Source organism: Taudactylus pleione, unplaced genomic scaffold (assembly GCF_031769625.1).
Source record: "Taudactylus pleione unplaced genomic scaffold, aTauple2 ptg000653l, whole genome shotgun sequence".
NCBI classification, from domain to species: Eukaryota; Metazoa; Chordata; class Amphibia; order Anura; family Myobatrachidae; genus Taudactylus; species Taudactylus pleione.
In genome coordinates, this window is record NW_028285055.1 from 1,113,105 (window position 1) to 1,125,140 (window position 12,036).

Genomic DNA, 12,036 nt, shown 5'->3' on the forward strand with positions numbered 1-12,036 from the left:
ACATAAATTCTCATCCCACTGTGTATCCTACATATATCCTATCATACATAAATTCTCACCCCACTGTGTATCCTACATATATCATATCATACATAAATTATTAACACCCTCACTCGCCAAAGAAAATGCAGAATTCGTTCTAAATATGTGAGTAAAATTTGGGCAGCAATAATCAGTGGTGAGAACCTCAGAATTAGAGACGTGCGCTGACCCCCGTGTTTTGTGTTTGGATTTTGATTTATCATCGTGTTTTAGTTTTGGATTCCGATAAAATGCTATTAAAAATCGATAAACACCTAAAATGTCTGAATCAAAAACCCGAGTTTGGTGTTTACATTCGAGTGCTGAACCGGCAACAGATCTGTACCGGGACACAAAACTGAATCTGAACCTTGACCTGGTTCTACTGGGAACTCCTAAATTGGAGTTTGTTCAGATATCAGAAATCCAGACCTGCACATCTCTACTCGGAATATAACAGTTACCAGGTGTCAGGTGGGATCATGGTGGTTACGTCAGGTTACGGTTAGTGTAAATGCCACAGTTACTAAAGTTCTCCTGATCTTAGTGATACAGTCGATTTGACGGAGTCAAAGTTTACATGTGGTAAATGTACAGTATGTGATAGGGAAGCAGTAAGGCACCAATAAAGCTCTTATTATCTCCTCTACCATAAAGTGTGTCGTTGTGGTATATTTCACACGTGTTGCTATTAATTCAAACATTTTCAAATTATTTTGATTTGAAAAAACAAAGTTATATTCCTGCACCAGTTAACCACTTAATATCATTTATTAGCATGAGTGGTATCTTGGGGGTATTCGTATTTCCATTTTATATATATCTCTGGTATAGATAATTCTTCAAACAAATCCTGTCTCCGGACACGTGTGCCACTGATGCTCCTTTTAATAAACTGATTCAATAAAAGGAAAAGAAGAGAGAAAAAGGGGTTTCATTCTTCAGTGCATTTACCCCCAGGTAACATACAATAATCAATTCTGTGTGTTAATCCATTATCCAATCGGAAGATAGCGGTCAGTGTGTGCAGCGGCTTATGCAGGTTACGCTTATGCAGGTTATGCTTATGCCGGTTACGCTTATGCAGGTTATGCTTATGCAGGTTACGCTTATGCAGGCTATGCTTATGCTTTTGCATGGCCTTGGCGAAACGTACGTCGGCAGAGTGTCCTCCGTACAGATGTAGCTCCTAAATGTAAAAAGAGAATAAAAGAAAGAGATGTTTAAATTGTTAGATCCATAGAACTGTGTCATTGGAGTAACCACATAAGCCGCTTCACATGCTGGCTGCTATTTTGCAATTAGCTGCTATGCCCATAGACCTGCAGCATTAGAATGATGGGCTAACAGTATGAAGCTGTTATATACTGTATGGTGACAGCTATTGTGTGGGATGTTATGATGTTCTAAGACAAGACAGTGGTTCTCAAATTTGGTCCTCAGTACCCCATACACTGAGCCAGGCGTAGGCATAGGCAAACTAAGCAAATGCAAACAAAAAGTATGGTGGTCGCTCACATCAACTTAATGACATTGCACAGGTGCTCGTAAAGGGTGGGGTTTACACTGAGCTACAGAAAAAAAAGGGATTTTCCCTCCAGCACACTGTAGCAAAAACAAAAATACTTGAATCCTACATGATAATAGAAATTCAGAGGTATTGGTTTACATACATTTGCAAATATATGAATAAGCGCTGGGCCAAATGTCAAGGCTCCTCTGTACCAGCGTCCCTAACAATATGGGGTTCACGTCCGAGACACAGGGAACCCCAAAAGAATCCAGCCAAGGACTATCCCCAGGGCATCACACGAATAATGGAAAAAAGGGTGAAAGTGAAGTGTAAAGTATAGTTGTGTAAAGATAAATCAATAAGTGTTAATGGTAAGGGGTTAAAATTACATAAATAATAGACAAACAAATAGAAAGGTGATAAAAAAATATCTATGTGAATTAAGTGGTGATGCCCTGAAAAAAGGCCCAGCCAGAGCAACTCCGGGGGCCCCACGCCCAAACGCTCACCCCAAAATAATTGTTGCTAATAGTAGCACCTACTCTGGGTCATATAATTACAAATTAATGTACTGCATAATAACAGTACATGTATAAGCTGAGAGCAGACTCACCTAGAAGGTACCCCAGAAACCTCCTAATGGCACTATTCAGACCAACACATCCTCCCAATGCTGGCTCCTTTCATGCCTCACAGAACTGCAAACAAAAAGTATGGTGGTCGCTCACATCAACTTAATAACATTGCACAGGTGCTCGTAAAGGGTGGGGTTTACACTGAGCTACAGGAAAAAAATGGATTTTCCCTCCAGCACACTGCAGCAAAAACAAAAATACTTGAATCCTACATGATAATAGAAATTCAGAGGTATTGGTTTACCTACATTTGAAACTAAGCAAATGCCTAAGGCATCCAAGCCCCCTAGGGCCTGCGGAGGTTTGCAGTGTTCACGATTGGATCTCAGCAGCAAACAGTGAGTGGGCAGAGACAGAACATCCTGTGTTGGTTTGCAAGGGTGGGGCACCTGGACGACGGCTAGTGGCTAGCGCTTGGGCAGCAAGCACCAGGACGTGGCATTCCAGCATAGCCCGGAAAAAGTGGGTCTACTGCCTGCGGCTTTCTGTACCTCTAGGCAGGTGGCTCTGCAGGCTGTGCTCAAGTGAAGTAAGTCTGGGGAGGGTGCTATGGTGCTCACTGCTGGGAGATGGGTGCTCTGCTGGGATATGGGTGCTGTGATCTAAGCTGCGCTAGGAGAGCTGTGATCTGTGCTGGGAGATGGGTGCTCTGCTGGGATATGGGTGCTGGGATCTAAGCTGCGCTAGGAGAGCTGTGATCTGTGCTGGGAGATGGGTGCTCTGCTGGGATATGGGTGCTGGGATCTAAGCTGCGCTAGGAGAGCTGTGATCTGTGCTGGGAGATGGGTGCTCTGCTGGGATATGGGTGCTGGGATCTAAGCTGCGCTAGGGGAGCTGTGATCTGTGCTGGGAGATGGGTGCTCTGCTGGGATATGGGTGCTGGGATCTAAGCTGCGCTAGGGGAGCTGTGATCTGTGCTGGGAGATGGGTGCTCTGCTGGGATATGGGTGCTGGGATCTAAGCTGCGCTAGGGGAGCTGTGATCTGTGCTGGGAGATGGGTGCTCTGCTGGGATATGGGTGCTGGGATCTAAGCTGCGCTAGGAGAGCTGTGATCTGTGCTGGGAGATGGGTGCTCTGCTGGGATATGGGTGCTGGGATCTAAGCTGCGCTAGGGGAGCTGTGATCTGTGCTGGGAGATGGGTGCTCTGCTGGGATATGGGTGCTGGGATCTAAGCTGTGCTAGGGGAGCTGTGATCTGTGCTGGGAGATGGGTGCTCTGCTGGGATATGGGTGCTGGGATCTAAGCTGCGCTAGGGGAGCTGTGATCTGTGCTGGGAGAGCGGTGCCTGATGAGGTGTGCAGTGACAGCACAATGGGGGAAGGGGCCACAGTACAGTGAGACACCCCTTTTCAGGATCCCACGGGCAGGAGGAACCACCCAAAATCTTGCCTAAGGCTCTAAGGCCCATATTCAATAAGCAGCGAAAAGTCGTAATCCACGAAAAAGGTTAGCCGATTGCGGCTTTTTCACCAGGCGGAAAAGTATCGTATTCCATTGCGAACACTTTTCGCGTACGAGAACACGCAAGGCAATGTAATAGGCGAAAAAGATTTGCCTATGAATATATGTCGGAAAAAAGTGCAAAATCGCTATTTTGGGGTGCAAAGGTGGGGAACCCACTCAGCCCCACAAAGGATAACTGCGCCAAAGAAACCCTACAAAAAATAGAGGAACACCCCAAAAATTACTTAGTAAAAAGGGGGCAAAAAAGTGCTAAGTGGGGGTACAAACTTAAAAACTAGTGAAATAGACTTTAGGGGATGTGCAAGTAGGGGTGACTTATTTTTTTATTGCAGGTGTTTGCTGAAGGTGAGTTTTTTAGGTTATTTAAAACTTTACTTTAGCGACTTTAAACCATGCTTGCACCCTTTTTCCAAGTACCCCCATATTTGACAGGACTAGTTATTTTCACCAAAAAAAACTGCTTCATGCTATTCTTCACCACTTGTGCAAATAGGGTAATTAGAGGCAATTGACAGCACTTAAGTACCCCAAATAGCTTCAGTAGGGCTAATCTGGGAAATCTATATTCATCCCCAATGTTAGTGCATAGTTTGGGGGGTGTCAGGCTGATTTTCCCACTTTTGACAGCACTTTTCACCTGTTTGAGTTTTGCTTGGGCATGTTTTCACATCGGCGAATAGTGGGGATGGTCCCGATAAGTTTCCGCAGCTGAAATACGCTATGTAGGCGAAAAGTCCAGTAGGCGAAAAAGTAACATGGGTGCGAAACTAATTGAATACAGGCCTATATTGGCTAGGACCAGCTATGCCCAACCAGTTCACGTTTTCCAAGTCACCCAGCAGGTGCACAGGTTAAGGTTACTCACAGCACATTATAAAATTTCAACAGGTGGAGCTAATTATTTCAATAAATCTGTGAGGAAACATGGAAAACATGAACTGTCAGGGGTCCTGAGGATCGACTTTGAGAACCTGTGCTCTACTGCAGTGGTTCTCAAACTCGGTCTTCAGGACCCCACACAGGTCATGTTTTCCAGGTCACCCAGCAGGTGCACAGGTGCAGTCATTACTCACTGACACATTTTAAAAGTTCAACTGGTGGAACTAATTAATTCACTTGTGATTCTGGCCCTGATTCAGAGCCGGACACTCTGACAGAGCGCTCGCTCTGAATCAGGGCCGGACTATTTTTTTTTTTGAACGGCCTCCTGGCCGCTCGCATAGCTGTGGGTGACCACCCACAGCTATAGCGAGCGGCCAGGAAGATGGTCACGATGGTAAAGACCATGGCGACCATCGTGCTTGCGACAAGACCCTTGTGGTAGGGTCTCGTTTCCGCAAGCCCCAGAGAGATTTCGGCTCTAACAGAGCTGAAATCTCTCCCACTGACATCACTCGTGATGTCAGTGGGGCCGCCCCCAAACGGAGGCGTTCACATGGGAACGCCTCCGTTTGGGCAGCCACTCCCCCGGCCGCCCACCAAAGGGGGTGAGCTGTCACTCAACATCGACAGCGCGCTCCCTTTGGTGCGAGACCCGGAGCGACGGAGTGCCCGTCGCTATTCGGGTCTTGCGCATGCCCACGACGGAGCCGGCTCCGTCGTGCGCATGCACACTGGCCCACCATCGACCCGTTTGCGAGCGCATAGCGCTTGTGACCGGGTCTCTGTGAGGTGACCTGGAAAACATGCACTGTTTGGGGTCCTGAGCACAGAGGGGTCGATTCAGACCCGGATGCTAAACTGCCTTCTCTCGCAGCCAAAAGGGGCTGGTATTCCACGATCGCACTGTCTGGTATAAAGACGCCCACTTTTCTTTCTTAGCACACGTCATCTCCAGGAAGTGTGTGATTAATCAGAAACATTGAGAGCCATCAGAACAACACGCAGCGCTTGAGGTACACCCTACCCCACCGCAAGCACTGCGATCACTGCAGGCTGAAATACAACCAAGTGACGCTTACAATGATGCATCTTTGCTAATTTTGCACACCCATAAAACTCAGTTTTGATGCCCATACACGCCTGCGTCCGCAGCACCACTCCCCCATTCACAAGCACCTTCCCGTTACCACCCACAAACGGCGCAATCTGTCACTCAAAGTAGCGTCCTACAAGTAGTACTACAAGCGTCAACTCCCGGATGCAGTGACTGGTTTGCGCATGTGTATTTTGCCGCAAATGCATGCACAGATGGGCGACAATAGCATGCGTCCGCGGCTTAGCGTCCGGGTCTGAATCAGGCCCAGAGTTTGAGAACCTGTGTTCTAAGATATGAGACATTAAAATAATTTGCTGATTGTATAAGCCACTGTATATGAAGTTTTTTAAAAACACAAGTTACATTCATTTTCTAAGCAGTCTGCATTGGGCACAGTCAGAGATATACGGTGTCACTAGAGATATAATAACAGCAAATTCTCCCTTACAGACTCAGGGGCCTATTCATTAAACGTAAAAATTCAATGGAGATAATTAGCTTTAGAACTCTCATGGAGTTCTAGCTAATTATAGGTGGAATTCATCATTCCACCTCTCCATAAGTATCTATTCCGAAAAGCTGTCATTTTTGCGATGACAGCTTTTCGGGAAATAGATACTTTTCCCTCACTACACTGCCTTATCGCATCTGGAAACAGTGCTGCGCAGGCGCTGTTACATCTGTAAAACCAGCGCATGCGCAGCACTGCCTACAGATGCGTTAAGTTTCGTACCCCCCCCGACCCCCTCCGCTCAATTTCCCCCCCCCGACTTACCTGTCCGCGCAGCAGCCTCCGGCTCCGTCCTGCTGGTCTGTCGTGTGGTTTCCCAGCAGACCACATGACAGATTAGAAAAAAAATGAAAAATGTTTTTTCTTTTTCTAAACTTTCTTGTGCTCTGCTGGGGAGCACACATGACAGACCAGCCTCTGGAGCCTGAGGACGGAGCAGAGCGCCGGAGGGACTCGTCGGGAGACCTGCACACGCTGATACAGGTAAGTGGATTCTGCTATTCGCCACCTCACAGTGGCGAATACCGTGTTTCCCCAATAATAAGACCTACCCTGAAAATAAGCCCTACCCTTACTTTTGTAGCCCGGTCTAAAATAAGCCCTACCCCGAAAATAAGACCTACCTTTTTTTCTTTTTGAGCTGGGAACGCTGCAGAGACCAGCGTTCCCAGTCAAACAGTGCGCGGGTGACGTCATGACGTCACCCGTGCGCTGAGGATCCTGTGCGGCCGCGCCTGCTGGATCATATTAGATCCAGTCAGCACGCAAGTGAGAGGGACATCCCGGACGGCGGTGACTCAGGTAAGTACCGTACTTGCACTGCAATAAGGGGGCCTGCATAAAGGACACTGCTACAGGGGGGGGCCTGCATAAGGGGCACTGCTACACAAGGGAGGCTGCATAAGGGGCACTGCTACACAAGGGAGGCTGCATAAAGGACACTGCTACAGGGGGGAGGCTGCATAAGGGGCACTGCTACACAAGGGAGGCTGCATAAGGGGCACTGCTACAGGGGGGGGGTCTGCATAAGGGGCACTGCTACACAAGGGAGGCTGCATAAGGGCACTGCTACAGGGGGGGGGCTGCATAAGGGGCACTGCTACACAAGGGAGGCTGCATAATTAGCACTGCTACAGGGGGGGGCCTGCATAAGGGGCACTGCTACAGGGGGGCCTGAATAAGGGGCACTGCTACAAGGGGGGGCCAGCATAAGGGGCACTGCTGTCAATGTTAGTTAAAATAAGACCTACCCCGAAAATAAGCCCTATGGTGTTTTTTGGAATCAAAAAAAAAATAAGACAATGTCTTATTATCGGGGAAACACGGTAGTAACTGCATCAAATTCCGAAAATTGATAATTTTCGGAATTTGATGAATACCATAATTTCCACATCTCCATACTTATGTACTAATGTACTAATATCCCCATACTAATGTACCCATACTAATGTACTAATGTACTAATGTACTAATACTAATGTACTAATGTACTAATGTACTAATGTATGGGGAGTGTGGAAATTAACGCAGGGGAACTTAGCAAGGAGATATCTGTGATATCTCCTGTGTTAAGTCTGTTCATGAATACCAAAATAACGTTATTTAAGGAAAATGTCCTTAAAAACGTTATTTTAGTGTTGATGAATAGGCCCCACAGTGAGATGAGAATTTATGTATGATATGATATATGTAGGATACACAGTGGGATGAGAATTTATGTATGATATGATATATGTAGGATAAACAGTGGGGTGAGAATTTATGTATGATATGATATATGTAGGATACACAGTGAGATGAGAATTTATGTATGATATATGTAGGATACACAGTGGGGATGAGAATTTATGTATGCTATGATATATGTAGGATACACAGTGGGATGAGAATTTATGTATGATATGATATATGTAGGATACACAGTGGGGTGAGAAGTTATGTATGATATGATATATGTAGGATACACAGGGTGATGAGAATTTATGTATGATATGATATATGTAGGATACACAGTGAGATGAGAATTTATGTATGATATGATATATGTAGGATACACAGTGGGGATGAGAACTTATGTATGATATGATATATGTAGGATACACAGTGAGATGAGAATTTATGTATGATATGATATATGTAGGATACACAGTGGGATGAGAATTTATGTATGATATGATATATGTAGGATACACAGTGGGATGAGAATTTATGTATGATATGATATATGTAGGATACACAGTGGGATGAGAATTTATGTATGATATGATATATGTAGGATACACAGTGGGATGAGAATTTATGTATGATATGATATATGTAGGATACACAGTGGGATGAGGATATATGTATGATATGATATATGTAGGATACACAGTGGGATGAAAATTTATGTATGATATGATATATGTAGGATACACAGTGGGATGAGAATTTATGTATGATATGATATATGTAGGATACACAGTGAGATGAGAATTTATGTATGATATGATATATGTAGGATACACAGTGGGATGAGAATTTATGTATGATATGATATATGTAGGATACACAGTGGGATGAGAATTTATGTATGATATGATATATGTAGGATACACAGTGGGATGAGAATTTATGTATGATATGATATATGTAGGATACACAGTGGGATGAGAATTTATGTATGATATGATATATGTAGGATACACAGTGGGATGAGAATTTACGTATGGTATGATATATGTAGTATACACAGTGGGATGAGAATTTATGTATGACATATGTAGGATACACAGTGGGATTAGAATTTATGTATGATATGATATATGTAGGATACACAGTGGGATGAGATTTTATGTATGATATGATATATGTAGGCTACACAGTGGGATGAGAATTTATGTATGATATATGTAGTATACACAGTGGGATGAGAATTTATGTATGATATGATATATGTAGGATACACAGTGGGATGAGAATTTATGTATGATATGATATATGTAGGATACACAGTGGGATGAGAATTTATGTATGATAGGATATACTGTATGTAGGATACACAGTGGGATGAGAATTTATGTATGACATGATATATGTAGGATACACAGTGGGATGAAAATTTATGTATGATATGATATATGTAGGATACACAGTGGGATGAGAACTTATGTATGATATGATATATGTAGGATACACAGTGGGATGAGAATTTATGTATGATATGATATATGTAGGATACACAGTGGGATGAGAATTTATGTATGATATGATATATGTAGGATACACAGTGGGATGAGAATTTATGTATGATATGATATATGTAGGATACACAGTGGGATGAGAATTTATGTATGATATGATATATGTAGGATACACAGTGAGATGAGAATTTATGTATGATATGATATATGTAGGATACACAGTGGGATGAGATTTTATGTATGATATGATATATGTAGGCTACACAGTGGGATGAGAATTTATGTATGATATATGTAGTATACACAGTGGGATGAGAATATATGTATGATATGATATATGTAGGATACACAGTGGGATGAGAATTTATGTATGATATGATATATGTAGGATACACAGTGGGATGAGAATTTATGTATGATAGGATATACTGTATGTAGGATACACAGTGGGATGAGAATTTATGTATGACATGATATATGTAGGATACACAGTGGGATGAAAATTTATGTATGATATGATATATGTAGGATACACAGTGGGATGAGAACTTATGGATGATATGATATATGTAGGATACACAGTGGGATGAGAATTTATGTATGATATGATATATGTAGGATACACAGTGGGATGAGAATTTATGTATGATATGATATATGTAGGATACACAGTGGGATGAGAATTTATGTATGATATGATATATGTAGGATACACAGTGGGATGAGAATTTATGTATGATATGATATATGTAGGATACACAGTGGGATGAGAATTTATGTATGATATGATATATGTAGGATACACAGTGGGATGAGAATTTATGTATGATATGATATATGTAGGATACACAGTGGGATGAGAATTTATGTATGATATGATATATGTAGGATACACAGTGGGATGAGAATTTATGTATGATATGATATATGTAGGATACACAGTGGGATGAGAATTTATGTATGATATGATATATGTAGGATACACAGTGGGATGAGAATTTATGTATGATATGATATATGTAGGATACACAGTGGGATGAGAATTTATGTATGTTATGATATATGTAGGATACACAGTGGGATGAGAATTTATGTATGATATGATATATGTAGGATACACAGTGGGATGAGAATTTATGTATGATATGATATATGTAGGATACACAGTGGGATGAGAATTTATGTATGATATGATATATGTAGGATACACAGGGGGATGAGAATTTATGTATGAAATGATATATGTAGGATACACAGGGGGATGAGAATTTATGTATGATATGATATATGTAGGATACACAGTGGGATGAGAATTTATGTATGATATGATATATGTAGGATACACAGGGGGATGAGAATTTATGTATGATATGATATATGTAGGATACACAGTGGGATGAGAATTTATGTATGATATGATATATGTAGAAAACACAGTGGGATGAGAATTTATGTATGATATGATATATGTAGGATACACAGTGAGATGAGAATTTATGTATGATATGATATATGTAGGATACACAGTGGGATGAGAATTTATGTATGGTAAGATATATGTAGTATACACAGTGGGATGAGAATTTATGTATGACATATGTAGGATACACAGTGGGATGAGAATTTATGTATGATATGATATATGTAGGATACACAGTGGGATGAGAATTTATGTATGATATGATATATGAAGGATACACAGTGGGATGAGAATTTATGTATGATAGGATATACTGTATGTAGGATACACAGTGGGATGAGAATTTATGTATGATATGATATATGTAGGATACACAGAGGGATGAAAATTTATGTATGATATGATATATGTAGGATACACAGTGGGATGAGAACTTATGGATGATATGATATATGTAGGATACACAGTGGGATGAGAATTTATGTATGATATGATATATGTAGGATACACAGTGGGATGAGAATTTATGTATGATATGATATATGTAGGATACACAGTGGGATGAGATTTTATGTATGATATGATATATGTAGGATTCACAGTGGGATGAGAATTTATGTATGATATGATATATGTAGGATACACAGTGGGATGAGAACTTATGTATGATATGATATATGTAGGATACACAGTGGGATGAAAATTTATGTATGATATGATATATGTAGGATACACAGTGGGATGAGAATTTATGTATGATATGATATATGTAGGATACACAGTGGGATGAGAATTTATGTATGATATGATATATGTAGGATACACAGTGGGATGAGAATTTATGTATGATATGATACATGTAGGATACACATTGGGATGAGAATTTATGTATGATATGATATATGTAGGATACACAGTGGGATGAGAATTTATGTATGATATGATATATGTAGGATACACAGTGGGATGAGAATTTATGTATGGTATGATATATGTAGTATACACAGTGGGATGAGAATTTATGTATGACATATGTAGGATACACAGTGGGATGAGAATTTATGTATGATATGATATATGTAGGATACACAGTGGGATGAGATTTTATGTATGATATGATATATGTAGGCAACACAGTGGGATGAGAATTTATGTATGATATATGTAGTATACACAGTGGCATGAGAATTTATGTATGATATGATATATGTAGGATACACAGTGGGATGAGAATTTATGTATGATATGATATATGTAGGATTCACAGTGGGATGAGAATTTATGTATGATATGATATATGTAGGATACAC